Source organism: Ambystoma mexicanum, chromosome 9, assembly GCF_040938575.1.
Source record: "Ambystoma mexicanum isolate Mex_15411 chromosome 9, UKY_AmexF1_1, whole genome shotgun sequence".
Lineage (NCBI taxonomy): Eukaryota > Metazoa > Chordata > Amphibia > Caudata > Ambystomatidae > Ambystoma > Ambystoma mexicanum.
Genome location: NC_090931.1, coordinates 658,937,656 through 658,957,712, shown reverse-complemented (window position 1 = coordinate 658,957,712; position 20,057 = coordinate 658,937,656). Strand labels below are relative to the sequence as shown.

The 20,057-nt window shown below is 45.4% G+C and overlaps 1 protein-coding gene across 1 annotated transcript in view; it reads right to left on the bottom strand.

The window, feature by feature from the left end:
• Window positions 1-20,057, bottom strand: part of AOX1 (aldehyde oxidase 1) — a 738,465-nt gene that overhangs the window by 250,586 nt on the left and 467,822 nt on the right. The gene's annotated exons all lie outside the window — the stretch shown is intronic.

Here is a 20,057-nt window from a genome sequence, read left to right as displayed (position 1 = left end):
TCAGCTCGAGGGTGACTGTTCAGTTTGTTGCATGGCAAGTTGAGCAACCATGTTTTACTTGGATGGAGTGTTTGGAAACACTTGATGGTATCAAATAGACGAGTTGCCAAATAAACTTTATGGTGCCTGCCCCATGGTTTTCCTCCCAAAGCTTGGCCTATGGTTCAGCTAACTGTCTAACAGTGTGTTGCAACTTCTCCTCTGCGCGAGGAGTACGAGCAGGCTTCTGTACCCTCATGAGCGTTGCCTAACCTCTTTAGTTATACATATATATATATATTTATATTTTCTATAGTGCAGCAAATAGAGTGCTGTTTTCATATCCGTGATGACCCTGCTGATACAGGTTCCTAATTTTGGAAAGGTCTACATCAGTCTTTTATCCTGCTGAGATCGATAAGTGAACACCTCACTCCACACACCGTTCGTAGTAGTGATAAGCACCACTTGTATACCTGAGGGTTCGTAGTACTGTATAAGTACTGTTTTGATATGGACAATGTGCTTAGTTTTTCCTTCCCCTGATTCCCTTAGGGGCCAGTCAGCCTCACATGAATACAGTGACTCAGACCTCAGGGTTTGAGGGGACAGTGGTCCCAGATTTCTTTCTCAACCTTACATTTACGGGGCATTGATAATTATCCAGAGTGTAAAGCGGGGCTTTAGTGTGGTCCTCAGGGTAGCTTTCTTCTTGATGGCAAGGTTTTTCCCTTGGATAAGTGGGGGAGGTTTCTCCTCTTTTGGGAGGGCTCAATGTCCCTTGGTGGGATAGAGGGGTCTGGGAGTGATACTATCCCCCATCCACGTTATTGTGATCCTCTATCACGATGCGTTCTAGCGTCTATACATTAACTATCAGAAGGTGTCTGCCGCTATGATTCCCAGAGGGCTGGGATATATATTTAGTTAACGACTTGATTCTCATAGTCACTTGCATGGCAGGTGGACCTTTGGGTTTTCACAAGAGTTGTTTTTGTAGTAAGGTGCCAGCTCAGGGTGCTGTGAGCTTCAAGGATCTGCAATCTGGCTGAAATATAGGTTGGACCTCTTCTGTTGTGCAACTTCAGTTTAACTGTTTAGTGATCAGTTCTTTGCAGTTTAGAGTCTTGCTAAGACATTGGAATTTTGGTGTCCTCCTTCGGTTAGTTTTGATCCTCTAGGGGGTTTATCACCAGGGAGGAGGGAACAAGGTTCAAGCAACAGCATATCTACAAGGGGGTTTAGATATCGCTATAATGGTGGCGATTGGATGTCGGATACATTTTTTCTCCTTGCCCAGTTTGGCCTCTTAAGGATCAGGTTTGTAAATATCTGCCTTTTGTCATGGTAGCAGAGTCCTTCTTTAAGAGTTCGGGAGGTCTGAAGGTCTCCGTGTTGGCGGTTTGACGGGTTTAGCTTCTCAGGTGGGGCCCTCTCTTCCATTCTGTTTCTGCCTCCAGAAGACATCCCTCCTTGGTATACACATAAGACAATTGAGAGTTAATTATATTGCTTTTCAGCTCCGCTCAAGATGGGTTGTCCTATTACAAATTTATAAAAATGACTTTTTACTCCCGTTTTACCTTTTGAAGATTTGTCTTTCCCTCTTGGTTCCCCAGTGTAATTCTGTGACATGCCCCATTTCTAATTCGATATCTTCCTTTAATGCATAGGATGGAACCTACAAGACTTTCACCCCTATGGGTACTTTACTTTATCTCCAGGAGAGCTAGGTGCTTATTTTCTTTGGTTTGCTTTCTAGGTTCCCAAAGATGGTATGAATTTAAGTGTTTAAATGTTTGATTGGACAGCAGAGGTGTTTATTTCAGATGAGTTTTGTCCTAACCTATTAGTTTAGGAGAACTTTGTTCAATGTTTTCCCCTCTTTTAACCAGTTGGTTTTGGTGGCCTGTAAGGAACGCTGGAATTGGCACATTTCCTGTTTTCTTGCAGTGGATTTGACTATGCCTTATAAGACAATTTTTTGGGCAACCTAGTCTTGGGCAATTCTCTTGCGGTCAGCTGATTACTTAATGGAAGCATTTTAAATGTTTCCTTTCCTTTTATTTTATTTATTATTTATTACATTGGCTCTATTGTATGGATCATGTTGTACTAATGAGATGCAAGGGCTTTGAACTTGCATAATATGAGCCTCCTGTCTTGCCATAGAATGACTAATCCCCCACACTAACGTGCGATGGGGGTTTAGATTCTATTAAAGACAAGGAGGCGATTATTATCCCTCCCTCCCACCCTGGTTATGATATGATATAATATGTCAATTGTGATACGCATGTACACAGGTGGTTCGAGTGAGAACATTCTTTGGTTTGTTGCTGTTCCCAACCACCCACCCTTCTTGCTTGTTGTTCTTACAGCTACGAGTTGAGGTTCTGATCCGGAGTGTGGCTCGCAGTTACAAGTTATGGAGTGCGTGGTACGAGAGCTTCGCTGGATTTGCCTTCATCATTTATCGTCTGATCTGTGCAGTGGACGTCTGGTTCAGGACAGCTACAGAAAGAGGAATTGGGATTAGAGTAATGGACTTATATAAGGAAGGGTCCCTGCTCATTGGTTGCCTGCAGGGCATGACCTGTCCTCCATGATGGATTGGGGAGCTCCCCTACATTGACATTGAACTCTATTTAGTTCTGTTCTTCACAACTTTTTTGTTTGTAAAAGTTTTTTTCTTTGCTGCTGTGGTTTCAGAGTAAAGATTGTAATGCATAATAATCGCCTCCTTGTCTTTAAAAGAATCTAAACCCCATCTCACGTTTGTGTGGGGGATTAGTCATTGTGCGATCAAGCGGGCTTGAACTAAACCAAGTCTGTTTTCTCTTTCTATTCCCTATTCGTGCCGGAGAGAAAACATACAAAAGACCTGCCCACTCGCGGAGTGAGGCAGGAGTGTTGTGCAGTGTTTTGCTGAAACTGCGGGACAGAGGCTTTAACTCCTATCCAGCTGCCAACTCCTCTTGGGAGTTGGTACTACATTCCCAGGAAACAGTGTGCTTATTCCCTCGACAAAGCAGGGAGGCTAACTCTGCCTCCCTGATCTTAAAAGTGAGATACAGAGAAACGGAGTAACCATTTTTGCAAATGTTCTGCCAACTGAAGGCCTTAGCACCTTAGTGCTATGTTGGGTGCTCTAATTTTGTTCGTAGAGCCTCTGGCTCCTCCCCTTCCCCTTTTACTCCGTATCAAAAGAGCCCAGCATTTTACACCAGGAGGGAACAATGCCCTTCTATATGTCAAACTTACCATACGTGGTTCCTGCTTGCATTCTGCAACATTGATAGACTCTAGGACTCAACAGAGAGACTTATAGATACACTGTGGCTCACTGCGGTAGATTGTGGAACTAATCTTCCTGGGATTATATATGCACCTGGAAAGCTGTACAAAAAATACCAACTGCATATTGAACGAGATCTAAGGCCCCAGTCGGTATAGAAGAATTGTTCTGATTTATAATTGGATTCGACCTAAAATGCACACAGTATTTACCACGGTGGGGATTGAGAGACTTTCTGCTGAATTACACATACCTCTTGTGAAAGACGCACCCCATTGCTTTGTGGGGATTGAATATAAAACCTGCAGAACCCCAACTATGCGTACTATAAAGAGTGTTTTTAGTTTCTAGTTTGGTGACAACTGCGGGGCAAAGCCCTTTGAGCCACAAACGCATTACACTGTGAAAAGTGTTTCCTTCTTTGTGATGACTGTGGGGCTAAGCCCTTTCAGCCATGAACTTATGTTAATGAGTAAAGGAATCCTCTTGTTCGTTTTGTGGTGACTGCGGGGCAAAGCCCTTTGAACCACAAGCATTTATTGTGTGGAAAGTGTTTATTCTTTGTCTGTTGCTGTCTTCAGTCTTTAACTTCCCTAAGATATAGCCTAACCTTAGTGCGAAAAACGCACATTTTTACACTGTAGCTCCAGTAATACATAGCGATAGAGCGCAGTGAAGCAGAATTCTTTTTTTTTTTATTTGTTTATTTTTAAATCAAGGCAGTTTGACGATTACAAAACATTATAAGCAACAATTTAGGCATGTCGATCCCCAGTCCTTTTCTCCAGATCTCCTCCCCTCCACCGCCTCTCCCTCCGGTCCCCGAGACTGGATTCCTCCTCCTTGGGTTGCCCGCTATGCGCCTCATCGTCTATGTGTCTCCTTCAGGGTTCTCTTGGTCCTTCAGGGTCCACCGGGCCTTGGTGGGTTTGTAGGTCAGGGCGGGGAATCGCTGGTCATATTCTAGTATTGGAGCACAGATATTCTGGAATCGGTGGAGAGTTCCCGCCTTCGCTGCTGTCACCTTTTCCGCAATAATATATCCCAAAGCTTTGTCCACCACTGGGCCATGAGGGGGCCTTCTGGGGATTTCAAAGAGCGGGCCAGCACCGTTTTCCCTGCTAGCAGACAGTGGGTCAGTAGTTTTGCTCTGTTTCCGGAGCGTGGGTAGATCAGAGGTATTGGAACTCCCAACAGGACTGGCTCTGGTTCTAGCGGGATCGCTGTTCCGGTGATTTGTGTGATTGCTGGATCTTTGGGCATGTCCACCACATATGGAAAAAGGAGCCTGGGTGGCCGCACCCTCTCCAGCAGGAATAGTCTAGTTGAGGGTTTATATGGTGGAGTCTAAGGGGCGGGTAGTACCACTGTAGCATGACTTTATACGCGCATTCCCTGTTGGTGATGCAGGTAGATGAGGCATGTGTTCTAGTCCAAATGTCTACCCAGGTTTGGTCCTCTATTCGGTGTCCCAGGTCTGCCTCCCATTGGGCCATGCAGCGAGTTCTCCTGATCAGGAAGTCGCCCAGATAGCGCCTACATAGGGTGGATACCCTCCCACGAGCCAGGAGGTCCCCAAGTGTGAGTTCCAGGGCAGTGAGAGGGCGTGTTGCTGCCTGCAGAGTTTGGGGGTGCGAGCACCAGTGGCGCAGTTGGATATAAGTGAATATGTCCCTTTCATGGAGTTGGAACTTTTCCTTACATTGCTCAAATGTGAGGGGTGCCTCTTCTGCGTATAGCTGGTCTATGGTCTCCAGGCCACCATTTATCCAGTTTTGGAAGTTGCAGGGGTGCGCTCCAGGCGAGAATGCTGGATTATGAAAGATCGGGGATCATGGGCTCAGACCTCTTGGCACTCCCTTTCGTTTCAGTGCCCAGTCCCAGGAGCTTAGAGTATGTTTAGTTGATAGGAGGAGGTCTCCCCAGTGCGCTCTGAGGGGGGCTGGGATGTGTGTCAGAAATCGTAGGGGCAAGGGCACTTGTGATTGTTCCAGTTCTACCCATCTAGGGCGGTTTGTGATAGTTTGCCACGCCTGGATCTGTGCTAATTGGGCCGCCACTCTGTAGGCCTGCTAGTCTGTGACCCCCAACCCTCCCAGTCTGGAGCCCCCCCAGTAGCGTTTTGAGGGGGATTCTCGCCCTCTTACCTTTCCAGATAAATTTCAGCATCTTACTCTGTATATCACGAAGAGTTGGTGCGGGGATCGTCACTGGAAGGGAGGCGCAGGCGTACAGGAACCTCGGAAGGAGGTTCATTTTACAGGCTGTAATGCGTCCCAGCAGTGAGATCTCCTGGGTCGCCCAACGTTTCACGTCTCCTTCTAGTTCTTTGAACAACCGGGGAAAGTTAGCTTTATATGTGTCTTTTGGGTCTGCTGGGATGTGGACCCCCAGTTAAGGGATAGCCCTTTTTTCCCACGTAATCGGGCACATCTTGGCCAGTGGTTCTCGCTCTTTCGGGGTGAGGCCGATGCTTAGGGCCGATGATTTAGCGAAGTTTACTGCAAAGCCTGAGACTTCTCCATAGCTGGCTATTTCTCTTAGTGCATGTTTCAGGGATGAGTGGACCTCTGAGATCGTGAGCAGTACGTCCGCATATAGGGCGATTTTGTGTTGTGTGGGGCCGACCTGTGGGCCCTTGATTCGGTCGTTTCGCCTAATTCTCTGGGCAAAGGACTCCATAGTGAGTGCGAAAAGCAGAGGCGACAGCGGGCCGCCCTGTCTGGTTTCACAGGACAGGGGGATTGGAGCCGAGCTGTGTCTATTGATTCTCAAGAAAGTTCTTGGTCCGTTATAGTTGGCCAGGACCATTGTTTGGAATGCTGTCCCAAAGCCAAAGGCCCCTAAGGTGTGTTTCAATCCACCCTATCAAATGCCTTGGCCGCGTCCAGGGCCATTAAGACCAGTTTCTGGGAATTACGGGAGGCAAGGTCCACCAGGTTTAGGGTTCTCCGGATGTTGTCTCCTGCCGCCCGGTGTAAGATGAAGCCTGCCTGGTCTGGGTGGATGATCTCCGGTAGGACGCGACTCAGGCGGTTCGCCAGAATTTTCGAGTATATGTTCGCGTCCATGTTCAGAAGTGCAATCGGTCTGTAGGAGGCCAGGTTTCTCGGATCTTTTCCTGGTTTGGGCAGGAGGGTGGTAGTTGATTCCTGCATCGATGGGGTTACCAATCCCGTTTCCCAGAAGGAGTTGAAGAGTGTTATCAGGCGGGGGAATCAGCTGGGGTCTGAACAATTTATAGAACCTAGTCGAAAATCCGTCTGGGCCCGGGGCTCGTGTTTTGAGCGACTTAATGGCCTCCTCAATCTCTTCCTCCGTAATGGGCTCCTCCAGTTCACCTCTTGCCATGTCGGGGAGTCGGGGCAGTGCTGCCTTTTGCAGGTATTCCGTTTGTTGTGATAGGTTCCGTGGGGTTGCTGTCATGATCTGGGTCAGATGGTCCACCGCTAGTCGTTGTTTTTTAAGTTCTGAGTATTGTATGACTCTGTTGGAGTCGCGCAGGCCAGCGATCACATTAGTTCGTCTCCGTTTGGCCAATTTGGCCACCAGAAATTTATTCGCCTTGTTGTTCTTCGTGTAGTATGATTGTTTGGCCTTTGCCATGAGTAGTGCGGTTTGTTCCGCATAGTGGGCTTCTAGTTTTTTCCTGGCTGTGCGTATGGTTCGCTGCGTCCTGGGGGACCAACCTTTTTTCTTGTGGACTTCCTCTGCCTCCCTCAGCTCTTCTTCCAAGGCTATCCGGGCCTGTCGCCTATTCCGGTAGCAGAATATATTTTAACACTGTAACTGATTTGCGCAATAGGCTTGCTGACTTCCATCACTTTCTTTCTTTTTGATTTGTGTAATAAGTTTAGTGGGTTGGAATTATGAATCTACGGAGCTATGCTAGGGGTGGGAATCCTCCAGGGGAGACCTCACCGGCTCCCCAGCTTACTATTCCTGCTTCTGAACTGGAACAAGTGTCTAATGCTTTTGACTCAGTTCCTCTTCAATCCACCTTTACTACCTTTTAAGATTCCATTATATGATCAGGAAAAGCGCTTTGAAGGGAGAGTACATTTGGATTACACATTTAGTAGTGACACCATCCAAAAATAAATTGGGAAATGTTCCCAAGTACCACACTGACCAATGTGGCGACACTTCCCTCGACTGGATCTTGGTCTATAGGAACCCTTGAATGTGGCATGGTGGAGGAGGAAGAAACATCTGAGCGAAGGCAGCAGTAAAACAATGGACTGGTTTTGGAGATCCCTGAATTTGATTCATTGTCTAATACTCCTGAGCTTTTTTGTACCCAAAAAGAGAATCTGCTTTTGGACAACTGTGACTTAACTAACCAATCAAATTCCTCAAGTTATTCTAATCCTAAAACTCCTCCACTAGATTGAAATACTCTTTCAGCTCTGAATTTTGCTCTTTCCTCTTTGGTAAAAGTCTTTGATGCTCAAAGAGAACAACAAAAGAAATACAGACTCAATTAACAAATTATTTGACCTTATAGAGTCTCTGCCTAAAAGAGAGGAGGTCAAATGTTTCTTTAAAAACGAATGTTAAGGGAATCGTGACAACGCTAGTGGATATTCAGAAGTAATTTACAATTACTACCCATCCATACAAAAGAGGACATTTTTAAGCAAGTCACTACCATGGCTAAGTCATATCGAGAGGGAAAGCTCCCTAGTGAGCCCACAGATGCACCTGTAGCCCAGCAACCAACTGAGATAGATTTAGCCAGTGAAGGAACACTGTGGCCTAGGCAGGATCATGACATTTGCCCCCAGAATGAAATTACTGTGGATCTCTCACTTTTTCTGGACTCCCCTCCGAATATGGACACCATTGAAGAACTACTAAGGTTGGGGGAATTGAAACAGAGGTATGGACGCCTGAAACAGTTCTGATTCAAAATGACCAATCAGTGATATTGTATGAGCCTTCAAATATGGATAAAAGTGCAATGACTCAGGAAAATGAAATCACTGCGGGCAAAACATACAAAGGAAAGAGCCAAAAAACCAAGAAGGTGAATAGTAATGCTTCTAGAGGGTCTGTAAAAGCCCTGACTGCTCGCTAATACACAATCTCCACTCAACATCACACAATTGTATGAAGTCAAAAGAAAGCCTGAAGTTGGCCCCTATATTCTTGAAGCAAGGCAGTGACCTGAAAAATAAAGATCTCAGTGAATCTGCCTCCCAATACTCCTTAAACACCATAGAAGGAAACCATCTTTTCCTCTGAAAAGCGGAAACTGCATCAAGCAGCATAGAAAGGCCAACATACATTCAGATAGTAGATCTGCAGAGAGACCCCTTAAGATCCCTGTCAGAAGACAATTCTGCCAACACAGCCAAGAATAACAATTGAAATTCAGCCCCGACTGAGGGACTTGTGATTGGTGGAAGAGAAGACTTTTCGCTGTGACAGCGCAAATGGCTCCTGAAACAGAAAAGCAAGAGGCCCAATCCTACTATGAAGGAAGATCTACTGTCTTGGCTTATTCCCGCTTCCCAGCCTACCCCAATAGACCTCATAAATCAGGGTATTTTGGCTGACAGACCTATCTCTCCTACTTGTGACCTCGGAGAATCTCAGCCCAAATGACTCAATCTGAGTAATAAGGTAGACCCAATTAGATTAGGAATCACTATACCCTTACAGAATCCAAAGACCCTAAATGATGAAGGACGTATGGCTAGGTCAAGGACAGTGGGCTGTAAGATGCCAGAAAGAAGTCTCCCTTTGGCAGAGATGATTGCAGTACAGCCACCTGAAGTGGAAAGGAGGGAGAGGGAAATTCAGAGGCCTTCCTCTGCAGAAATGGTACACCAGAGACCACACCAGCCAGGACTCAATCCCCAGATGGAGACATGGTTTCCTTCTACTATAGCCCCTCCTTATGTTTTTGAGGTGAAAACTAGTGAGGAGTTGTTGGATGGATTAATTATAGAGGCAATATTTGCAGATACTGACATCACATTTTTAAATAAGACCCAGATTTTAGCTATACTAAATGTTATGCTGGGACTTGAAAGGATCTCTTCAGGTGATAGTGACCGTATTGACTTCTGTGATCTTGAGAGATCGGACGTGGCGAAAATTACGATTAGCTCAAGGCTAACTAGAGAAAGGATCCTTCTTGCAATTCACGAAAAATTACGATTAGCTCAAGGCTAACTAGAGAAAGGATCCTTCTTGCAATTCACGAAAAATCCGCCAGAGAGGCTTTGACATCCTCAATAATGTGCCCTCAAATGTTAACCATCATGGATATATCCCGACTGGGAATATAAGCTTGCCTGAGCGCCCTGACTCTAAGGGAGCTGCTAAAGAAAAACCATGACAGAAGATCTCGAAAGCCGTAGAGATAGGAAGGAAACAATTGACTAAATACACTATAAAGGCTGGCTGTGGCTGGCACAACCCACGGGAGCGGCTCCAACGACAGAACAAAGAGTTAACTTATACCTTTAGCATGTGTTGATGGAATACGAGGGGCCATTACCATCTCTTTGCCTCAGGGGAGTCCCATGGGAAGTTGCCTCTTTATGACCTGGTATTGCTACAGGAAACTTTCCTCACCAAACAGGTGGCTATTGTCGGCAATTGAATTTGCCAACAAATGGCTGTATGCAGGAAGGCAGGCGCGACCGAAGGGAGGCCTAGTAATTGGATGTAGAAATAAATATATCCTCCAGCTCAAAGTGGTAGATAATTCGATCTTTGGTGTACTTGCAGCTTCAGCAACACTGAGAGACAAAAAGGTCCCAGTGTTAGTTATTAACTCTTGGAAAACATTTAGACAGCAGAAAAGTAGACCTAACTATATTGCCCTCATTCAACAAATAAAGAGGGAATGTAGGCGTAATCTAAGAAGAGCTATCCGTGAGGAAGACCTGGGACCCCACGCCTCTAGGTATGGAAATGAAACATCTCAGACAGTTCTATGGGCACAAATTGAGAACTATCAAAGCAGTGATGTACCAGAGGGAAGGGGAGAGGATAATTACCAGTTTAGTGACGAAAAGCGACGTAAATTACTGGAAACTGGTAAAACATGATGAACATTTCCAGACTACAGTGCAAACAAATCCCATTACCGAACAGGTTTGGTCCGCTTACTTTTCCAGTTTATAAAATAACCCGCTGGCGACCTTAAAGAATTGGGAGAGCCTAGAAAATGAAGACTGGACCCTGAAGTTCTCTCCGGAAGACATGGAAATAATGATCTGTAGTTGAAGCAACTCCAGAGCACCGGGACCTAATGGACTTAGCAACAAAGTAATGAAGGAATCTCCCGAACTTTGGTCAACCATCTGGTATAACCACTTGCAGTCAATTATAGAAACTAAAAGAACACCAGATTCAAGGAAAGAAGCCCATATATTCCTGATTTCTAAGACAGGGGGCAGGGACGTACCAGAAAACTACAGGCCAGTGGCCCTAATGGATTCTGACTCCAAAATATTTGGAAGATTATTACTCTCTCCACTAGAAGAATGGGCCAAATCAAAGGACATCCTGAAACCAAATCAAGTGGGCTTCAGACCTGACTTAGGTACAAACCTGGCAGGATGGGTGATTAACCACATCCAACGCCTGGTATGGGACGGAACTTACAAAGAAGTGCATTTGGTATCAGTAGACCTTTCCCTAGCTTTTGACTGGGTGCACAGGGACATTTTATGGAAAAAACTTGCAGGATTGGACCTACCGAAAGGACTGGGGGCACCTCTGATCTACTTGCATAAACATTCTTGCATCAGGACTAGATTAAACTAAGAAGGATTATTATCAAATAGGATGAACACTAACAAGGGCCTCCGGCAAGGTTGTACTCTTGCACCGTTCTTATTCAATGCATATATGGCAGATTTGGGAGAATGATTGGCGACTGTTATTGCACCTAAAGTTCTGGGCACATATATCTCTTGGATAACGTACGCTGATGATATTACTCTCATGGACTGTACTTGGGTGGGTGTACAAAGAGTGCTGAAGGCCTTCCATACTTACTGTGAGGATAAAGAATTAATCATGAACTCAAAGAAAACACAACTAATGACATTAACAGCAGGGAGGCGTAGAAAGAAGAAATCAGCCTGGCTTGGCGAGGAACAAGTTTTAGAAGTGGATAATGTGAAATACCTAGGTTTTGATATCTTCAATAAACTAAGTATGAAATCAATCATGGAAGGATTCCGTACAAAGGCATCTAAAGCAGTGGCCCAGATGAACATTTTTAATTATAAACATGGCAAATTCTCTTTAATTCTGCTCTTGGAACTATAAAAAGCAAAGATAGTACCAATGCTGACTTATGGAGCGGAAATCCATCAAGGTTTACTGGAGGAAGACTTTTGCCATTTAGAGGGCTTAATCTGGAAGGTTTTGAGGCTTCCTCAGTCCGTTCCGATTAGCGTGATTAGATACAAATTGGTATCATTATCATTAGAAGCCTACGTAGCATGGAAGAGAATCTTGCTCTGCTATAAGTTTATCTCAGCCCCAGCCCAAACTCTGTACACAGAATTTAGAGAAGAAGAGAGAGAGAACTTAAAAATAGCCTCTTGGATGGGGCCAAACAAACATTGGTGAAATGGGGATTGGAAGGAACCCTAATAAAACAGCCCCCTGAAACATACAGTGACGATCCGATTGGTGTAAAATCTGTGACACAATGGGGAAATATAAGAATAACACCAGATTCCAAATAACCTGTGCACAATATCTATGAAAATTCCCGTCCTGGAAGGGTGGTTCCACATCATTGAGATTTACACTTGAGATTCTCGCGACTAGAACTAATGCCGGAAAATCGAATAAATCGAGGAAACAAAAGACTGTTGTAGATTTTGCTCCATGCCTAATGAAACACTACACCATTTCCTTTTTCAGTGTGAAGCGCTTAAATCCCAACGCCTAACATGTTTTAAGAAATATATAGACCAATACGGTAGTAACACGGCCTTAGACTCTAGAATATGTGTTGGACTAGAATTCCTTCCCGATTAAGTAAATGCCTCTATCAATTGGTTACATCAATTGGGCTGTCGGAACAGAAAGAATGGGTGGAATAGTTGACAAATTAATTTAATAGTACTTTTATTATATCTAAACCATGATTTTAGTGATGAAGTAATTCCTTTTATTCTGTATATACGAAATGTAACTTTGCTGTGAATTCATTTCGTTTTTATTGTGTAATATTGAGCCTAATGAATTTGGGTAAAGTTTTGCTTTTAAAGCTGAAAGCACATAAAAAGATATAATAATAATAATGATCTCCAAATGATAGCACACATAATTTGGCAAACCAACACATGTATTGAGCGAATACATATGCAAGTTAATTTCTGTATGGGGGATTATATAAGAGCACTGTTTAAATAGAGCCAATTCATAAATAGAACAATGCATGAATGCGTGCTTGCATGCACGATCAAACGCATAAACATGAGAATGCATGAAATCATATGGGATCTTTGTGAATGCTGCTAAAAAACAATTTAGAACCCCAACAGGCTGATTGTTTTTTTACCCCTTGTTACGGCATATATATGCTGGGGGAGATCACCAGCAGCCCCCCAATACCTCTCGACCTTTTTAATTTACTTAACCCACCCCCAACATATATATGTGGTATAAAGGAGGTCTCGATTTTCGGTATCAGGTATTAATATCGCCACATATATGGTCGCTGTAAATAATATCGGTGGGAAAATGTTGTGGCGATATTATTTGTGTGACCATATATGTGGCGACAGGGGCAAAGGGGCAAAGAAACATTATTTTTTTATTTTTAAATGTGGGGGTTGCGGGAGTGTCCCCCCGCATGTTCCATGCAATAATGTCGCCACAAAAAACGAAAATTTTTCGGCGATATTTTTGCATGGCGATATTTTTGTGGCGACATTATTACATGGAACCCGATTTTCGGTATTTTGAGATTCAAAACTCTGGGCATTCTCTCTTCTGCTATGATCCAAATCATTATGTGCTTCATTGCATGAGACAGTGAATGCATGAGTGACTGCATGCACAGTTCGAGTGTGCTAGGGAGGAAACGCATGACTGCGTGAACTCAGGTCTAGAACACCTGCATGGGCAAGGGGCATGGGTGAAGACTGCCACAGTGTGGAGGGACTGCGGCGTGGCCTGCGCCGCTGGAAGAAGATGGGAGGTCTGGGGAAGGGGGTGGGGAGCTCATTCCCTGTGCAGCCTACACGGACCACGACCGCACTTAAGAAAGGAAGATTCCCGCCCATGAGTGGCCGCAGTAAAATACAGAAAGCCCCTGCCTGGAGGAGCCTGGTGGCCTTGAACGCTGTATTTCCACAACCCCACACCATGCGGGCTGCTGTCCTCACCGCTCCTGCCTGGAGGAGTCTCACGACCGCTGCCCCTGGACTTCACCCGTCCTTGTGGCCCACTGTGGACCAGGAGCAGGTCTGACGTAGGACACCCCCATTGCCCATTCTCCACCATCCGTGCGAGAAAGGAAGAGGAGTGGCATCCACCGCGACAGCATGGACATTCGCTGCCTGTGGGGTGGGTGAAAGGAGGAAGCACGTCATCCGCAGCATTAACATGAGTGTCTCCCACCTGGGGGGAGTGAGGAAACGCAAGCCCCGACCTGCCACACTCCTGACTGAGGGAAGCCATGGCCTGCAACAGTCAAGTCCTTGGTCGCCACCACGGCAGGGCCGACACCGCCACAGCTGGGATAGCAAGGACTCCCGCCCGGGGTGAGGGCGTGGGTGACCACAACACCATACTTGCCAACCTACAGATTTGGGTGACAGATCCTACTGCTTTTTACAGTGGCAGGTAATGTATGTGACTCTAAGGCAGGCTCCAGGACAAACATGCAACACATTAATTAGTCTGTATGTACAGTGGGCTGGTAGGTCATTACTTTGATTGGGCTCAGACCAATCCACTGACCTGACAGCTCCGTGACTCTGTCCTGCACTCTTGCTGGGATAACCCTTGGGTGAACCACCAGTGAAGGCAAGTGGCAGAGCGTAACACCATCGCACAGCATCTGCTTATCACACTGAGGGGTTATCAGTGTTCAACTTGGAATAAATATGTACTGCCTGGGCTGCCGCTACAGAGCAGTGGCAAACGTTGCCCACCAGCTCTGTGTGATCACCTTCTGTGAAGTTAAGTCATTGAATTTGGTGTTAAGTGACCATTCAGAATTATTCATTTTTTTAACATTTGAACATCTTTCCATGATGTGCTGTTTGATGGGTTGTGTAGTTTAGAATGCTTCAATGGTGCCAACAGTGTATGTTTCGTATTTTCCTGTGACATTATTGGTATGGGAATTATTATTTTTGAAACTTGAAAAAATCCTACATCTTTTTGGTCACAGAATGTTGGCAAGTAAGCCACCAGGCCCTCTGTATCCACACAGCAGCCGTGGCTCCAGGTGCACTCAGGTGCAGCTTTTCCTGCCCCTGCCACCTTCCTGGACTAATCAAGTTTGTCGTGTGATGTATCGGCCCATTACAATGTGTTTGGTTAATTTGTATGCATTGTGGTTTTGGAGCAATGGTTCTTTATTACCAGGGTGCTGCTTAGAATCTGTGTTTGTTGGTGCAGTTGTACAATTGCTCAACAGAGCCACTTTCTCCCTGGCCTCCTTTACCACTTCTAGAATTTCTTTCAGCTGGCTACTCATTTTGTTGGCTATGAGATCTTTTATTTCCAATTCCTGAAAAAAAGAGTTCTCCTACCCAATAGCCCCCCTTCTTCATCAGTACAATTGGAGCTTAACCTCACTCCATTTGGCGACCATTTTGCATCCAAGCCTGCCTTATACAGGGAACAGATATGAAAAACAGAGGGCCTGGAGATCTATTGAGATGCTATAAAGCACCGGTTGTCACCGAATGGAGGCAAAAGCATCAAGCGGATTGTACACACTAAGGGCCTGATTCACAAAGTGTTTTCCAATGGGATTGCGCCATTATAAAAACGCTTCAGTGAATCAGGCCATAAGTCTGTCCTTTGTGAATTGGGAGCTGTTGGTTTATTTATTTATTTGCATTTTTAAAGCGCTCACACAGCCCACGGGCATGAAGGCGCTATTACAGGAATTCTTTGTCTTAGTTGCATATTTATTACGCGCTTAAATACCCAGAGGTTGCTAAGCGCAGACCCAGGAATTGAACCTGTGTTGCTTCGTGTAGTCTTACTTCCAACGCGAGCACGTTGCCGCTGAGCTATCCTCCTGGGACATCCGACACTTCGCCCAGGTGCACACTCACCCAGCCTGAAGGAAGCAGTGACAATAAATGCGAGGGAAAGGCTTGAGAGTAAGGCTGCAGTTCTTAAGCGAGACCCAAAAAACCTATCCTTGCGGACGACGGTTGGTAATTATATCCACCTCCATTTTAAAAATCCCCCATAAGAACGATCACTGCACGTCTGCCTGAGATTGGCGATCTTGCAAACAGCTTTCTCCACAAAATTCTGTACTGACAATTACTCGGGTCTGTGCCCCATGTGTGGGTTGGCTAATGAAACTATTACTCGCTTCATGCTGATTTGCCCTAATTCATTGAAATTGAGGCGCTGCTACCTGAAACCTGTGCTGAAGGAAGTGGGGATTCGCCATGTAGACGAAGCTATGATGTTTTTAAGACCGTCAATGCGACCGCATGTTATCTATGCAAGAATACGCATAGAGTGTGGCTCCAACCATCAGGGAACCTAAAAAACGCCACCATGGGAATTCAAGAACACATTGACGCCATTTTATAGTCATGTTTGTTTTTATTTTCCCGTTTAGCTTTGTTAGATACTTGGTTTGTTAGCTTGAGGTAACATATGCGGTCTCGTTAGAAATCACGGGTTAGGAACTCGCTAATTTTGAAGAATCGAATGAATATAGCCATAGTTGAAAAGCACATTTTTGTGACAGCTAACAACAGCATTGCCGATGAGACCTGGAGTGTAACTTGGGTGTAAAACCGCGGGGGTGCGAACATGCCTCTCCTCGCAAGAGTGATCTTGGAACTATCAAATCTAGGGGTACTGCCTCGCTTTTTAGACATTAATACCCGTCATTTATTGTATAACTTGAATAATTAATTGAGGTTTTCTGATTCTCCTGGCTTGAATTTAACAATTGTGATCTGGCTTTTTATACAGTTTTTACCTTTGAAAACGTATTTGTTCAATGTATTTTAGATTACTGCATAGTTTATGGCTTATGTTTTAGACATGTGTATTCAATGCCTTGGGATGTAGGGTAAATGGTGTTTTATTTAAAGGTTTTATAGCAAATGCAAGTTTGTTTTGACTGACATATTAGGTTGGGTTTGTTGTTGCTGCAGGTTACAAGTAAGTCATTTGGGTTCAGAAAGTCTCAATTCTCTGACAGGAGAGTAGTCGGGGCTTAACCTGTCAGAGTGGCTCAACCACAAGGCCCACTGTCAACCGGAGGGTCAGAATCACTTGTTTTTATAGGGTGCTCCGGGGGTACTATAGGAGATACATTTGCTAAACTGGTGCTGGGTAATCTCTCAAAGGAAATAGGGCCTCATCACAGACTTGGCAGTATCCCAGCAATAATTGCGCCAAGATACCGCCAGCACAAACAGTGTTACCGCAACTCAGTGCAGCACTATTATCCCGAGATCCCGAGTTGCGGTATGGCTATAACTCCCCATTTTGTAAGAGTCCATAGGACTCTATGGGTTTTTTTTCGGGGCTATTACCGTTGGCGGTAATATCGTAGGTGGTAATTCTGCCAAAAATGGGCAGAAAGCTGGAGGTAAATCTCCAACTTTCCACCCAGGGCCATCTTAAGCACTTTTGGGGCATGGGGCACCGACACCTCTGGGGCCCCCTCCAACAAACCAAAGGAATTAAGGAATATAGAATATCAAGTGCGCCGCAGCCCGTGTCACGAACGATAACAACCCATAGCTTGATACGCTGCCTCGCAGAGATCTTTGCTCTCGAATGGCAACACTGCTTGAAAACCATGTCCCACTTCTAATCTCAGCATGTCTGGATACAGACACCTTCCTGGTATCTTGAAATCGTCATCCACTCTCTATGCTATGGTATGTGTAGTTATATTGTTACTTCCCATTGGTCATCTGTATCCATGCTTGACTCTTTTGCTGTCTCTGAGGCAGCTAATCTGAGTCGTTTGACTATTCTGGAGTATGTGTACCTTTGCAATTCCTTGCTGGAATTTGATATTGTAATCTTGCATATGAACGCATATCTCGGCAATGAGTGCTTAACACACTGCGATATCCTCTGAACCATTGGGGCACTCACATTTATCAACATGTATTTCAACTTTGGCTATTGCACTTGATCAATATTATCCCCACAGAAAGGTGAGAATTCTACAGGTGTTGTGCCACGCAAACTATGTATACCACAGTGAACATGCATTACAGGATGAAAAGATCAGAAAAAATGTACTTGTCAACAACAGACAGAAAATAGGTTTAGCCTTAGCAGCACAACACAGAAAATCCTGATGTTTGATACTTAATTTTGTTGATTTAGGGAAACAGACTTTTATTTTAATAAGGTTCCTTCTTGGCGCCCCCTCCAAGGTGGGGGCCCAGGGCAAATGCCCCTTTTGCCCTCCCATAAATACGTCTCTGTTTCCACCCAAACTTGGGATTGGGAAGAGCGGTAATGCAGCGATAATAGCGTTACCGCTGCATTTTTGCTGCTCAGCCCAACCCCTGACGAGGCCCATAGTGTGAGAGGGAGATTGTATTCTGATTGGCTGGGCAGGATACTGATTCTGATGCTGTGCAGCTGCCAATGGAAGTGTGAACCCTAATGTTAAAGAGAGTACCCTGCTTCAGGACCTTTCAGCCATTTTCAAAGGCCAGCTAAGGGGCTGTCACCTTAAGCAGTATCTGACTAAGATCAGTCCATATTCGGGTTCTAGAGGGGGTGCATGTTGAATATAGGTGGTTTCTGTTTTCATGTGGTCCATAAGCGGTTCCTGTGCACTTGAACAGGATCTTCAAATGAGTAGCATCACTCTGAAGGCACTGACAATGCTGGTATGTCGAAGAAGAGAATTCATGAAGCTGATGAAGGAGACACACTCGTCAGAGGTCCAACGTTACTCAGGGACGTCATTTCACCAAAATGCCAGGGGTAGCGTAAGTGATAACAAACGACCTTTGACCTCTGATGACATCCCAGGTAGTGATGTCATTTGACCCCACCCCAAAACGACATCACGGTAAGTGATAGAACACAACCTTTCACCCCTTGTCAAAACAGGGAGTGGCATCACATAGCATTGTTCCTAAGTACACTTCGATAAATATGGTTACCATATCACTGTAATGTGATATACATTTCATACAAGAATGAGTCCCCATATGTATCATTAGTACCCGGCAAGAGTCAAGCAGAATGCAACATGCATTCTGATTGGCTCTCGCCGGGTCCTTACCCGGCCGAGAATCCTTCGATTCTCGTCTGGGACTTCAGCTGCCTTGTCCTCAGTGGGGGGGGGGGCGTGGCAGGCCCTCAGCTAATGAGGAGGCTCGAAGCGGGGCCATCCCCGCTCCGAGCCTCCCCACGGCTGAGAGGCTGCCTCACCCCCCGCTGAGGACTCGGTTAAGCCTTTTTTTGTTGTTGTTTTTTTTCCCTTCCCTCCCTCCTCCCTACCCCACCCCACTTACCTTCTTTCTCCTGCGTCCCTGGTGGGGGACGATGGCAGCCTCCAGCAGTGTGTGGACTACTCGCCTCCACAAAGCTGGAGGCTTCCATCGTCCCCTGGCAGGGACGAAGGCACGTTTTTTTTTTTTCTCCACCCTTCCCCTCCCTCCGACCCTCCCAACCCCACTTACCTTCTGCTTCTTTTTTTTTCGGGAGCTGACGGGCTGGGAACACTTGTGTTCCCAGCGCATCCGCTCCCGAAGGCTGCCATGGAAAGAGAAAACGGACTCCCGTTTTCCCTTTCCCGGCGGCCATTTTCTTGGTCGTTTTTTTTTTTTCTGCCCCGAAACGCTGCTGCTTTTCGGGATAGAAAAAAATGCTTTTAGTGCCCCGGTCATGCATATAATGCCGGCCGGGGTACTAATAGCAATATGACCCGAGCGGCGGGGGCATTACCGACTCAGATAATGCCCCGGGGCCTTCGTTAAGGCCCTCGCTTCGCTCGAGCCTATAACTATGGGCCCCGGGGCATTACCTGAGTCGGTAATGCCCCCGCCGCTCGGGTCATATTGCTTAATTAATATCAGTGTGTATTGGCCCATATTACAAAATTACTGTAATTGCAAGGAGACATCAAAGGCCAAATAATAATGAGTTATTATATAGCACTTACGGTTAAGTGATTTACATAGCACAAATGTACATACAATATCACCCAACCTGTGTTGGTACTCATTTATAGACCTCAGAAAGAGGAGTTAAATTTGTCGGGATTTGAATCTGCAACCTGCAGATCACATACACATCACAGCAGCGAGCGCTGAACCCACTGAGCCATTTTACCAGCTATAGCTATCTCACTGGCTATTGTAAAATGAGCAGTTACATGTCTGAATGCTCTCAAAGTCAGAAAGCAAATGACACTCTAAAGTGGATACCAATAAACTGGTAACTGTGATATAACAGCAGGCCAGTTCATCTGCAGGTCGGGTGCAAAGTTGGCTACATTTCATGCCTGCATGGATCTACTTTTCAGGCTTCAGAGGTTGGCAAAATACGTACCATTGGGAGGGTTCATAAGTGTGAATTAAAGAATTTAGAG